Source organism: Octopus bimaculoides, chromosome 7, assembly GCF_001194135.2.
Source record: "Octopus bimaculoides isolate UCB-OBI-ISO-001 chromosome 7, ASM119413v2, whole genome shotgun sequence".
NCBI lineage: Eukaryota > Metazoa > Mollusca > Cephalopoda > Octopoda > Octopodidae > Octopus > Octopus bimaculoides.
In genome coordinates this window covers 48,998,920-49,000,869 of record NC_068987.1, presented here as the reverse complement: position 1 = coordinate 49,000,869, position 1,950 = coordinate 48,998,920, and positions in this window count along the sequence as shown.

Sequence of the window (1,950 nt, the reverse complement as noted above, 5' to 3'; positions counted from 1 at the left end):
ATATATATATATATATATATATATATATATACATATATATATAAAACATCCATTTTTCCATGCTTGCATGGATCAGACAGATTTTAATACCCGGATCCCATTCCTGTTGCCAACCCTCACCTGGAAGCAGGTGAGGGTTGGTGACAGGAATGGCATCCATGCCTGAATGTACTTGCGTAGAAGATAGGAAACAAAGAACACTTCTTGCATGACAGTGAAATTCATTAAAATTACTGCCTGATGTCAAGACAAGGAGATAATATAAAAAATACACACACACACACAAATATATACATCAAGTTGATCATTGATATAACCATCATGTTCTGGTGATCTCATTACCTAGCTTTCTTTATTTCCATTGATTTGTGAATACACAATATGAATATTTTGAAAACAAATGTAAATTCCATATATTTATATATATGTGTGTGAGAATTTGGTAAAGGAGATATAATTTATGATAAAAGTTTGCACGATAACTAGGTAATGGAAGCTATCATCTGTTATGGTCTGGGAGACTATAAAAAAACAAGAGGAGTCTAAGAACTGATCCTTGGTAAGCACTTGCTGTACACTAAATTCAAAGGCAGCGATCTGGCAGAAACGTTAGTACACGGGGCGAAATGCTTAGCGGTCTTTCATTTGCCGTTACGTTCTGAGTTCAAATTCCGCCGACGTCGACTTTGCCTTTCATCCTTTCGGGGTCGATTAAATAAGTACCAGTTACGCACTGGGGTCGATATAATCGATTTAATCCGTTTGTCTGTCCTTGCTTGTCCCCTCTGTGTGTAGTAAAGAAATAACACTAAATTCATTGCTATATTCATTGCCTACCTTTACCTTACTGACAGCATCCATGTACATGACTTGTACAGCTCTCATCAACCACTCATCTAGTCTTAGCTTCCTCATTGATTACCAGATAACAAGATAGGAGACTCTGTCAAAGCCAAATACAGAGGTTTATTTCTGGCTAAATGCTTCTCCTGCCATTGCCTTACCAGGAAGATATCATCTCCCAGGCACAAAACCAAACTGCATCTCATCTAGGCTCTCTTTCTAATCATTTGAGTAATGAACCCTTTTGTAATCTGATCCATAATTTGATATCTCTGTAATTATTTCTGTCTAAGGTGTCACCTTTACCTTTGTAGCAGTTGATGATAATGTTGCATATGACTCCCTCTTGGACAACCTGATTAGCTGTACAGATGATTAGGCTGTATCCCACTCCAACAGATATTTTATTCCTAAAGGACCAGAGCTTTCCCTGTCGCAACTTTGTTAAAACAAGATGGACACATTTGATGATATAGTGCTAGATATACTATGAAAAGAGGTTATGGTGGTCATTGGTAGAATGTTTGTGATCCTAAGATAGCAGGATCAGAGCTGACCTTGTTGTTAAACTGTAATTACCATTGCTGATAAAACTCATATATGGACGTTCGACTTGTTGAAAATAGCAGTCAAATCTCCAGTGAATCACATCCTCCTAGTCTTTAAAAACAAAAGAGGGAGATAATGATGCCCAGATACATTGTGTCTAAAAAGAAATGCAGTGGTCATCGCTAGAATACTTTTTATTGTTCATCTGCTTGGCCAGGTATAAGAAATATACTAAACAATATTTGACACGTACAGTCACGTGGCCTAAAGGTTAGGAGAGTTGGATTAATGACCATAATTTCGTGGGTTCGATCCCCCGATTGCTTTGTGGTACGTTGTATCTTTGAACAAGACATCACATTTCCTGTTGTTCCGGTCTACTCAGCTGATAATTAATGCCAGCCGTCTCTCCTGTCACATCCTCCGTGTTCCGCTGAATATCTGTCTGCTCGCGACTACCTAAGTAACTAGAACAAGCTTGGCCAACTCGAATTATACTGCGGGCCACTTTAATAACAGAAAGTTTTTTTGAGGGCCGCTTATATACTGACAGAATTG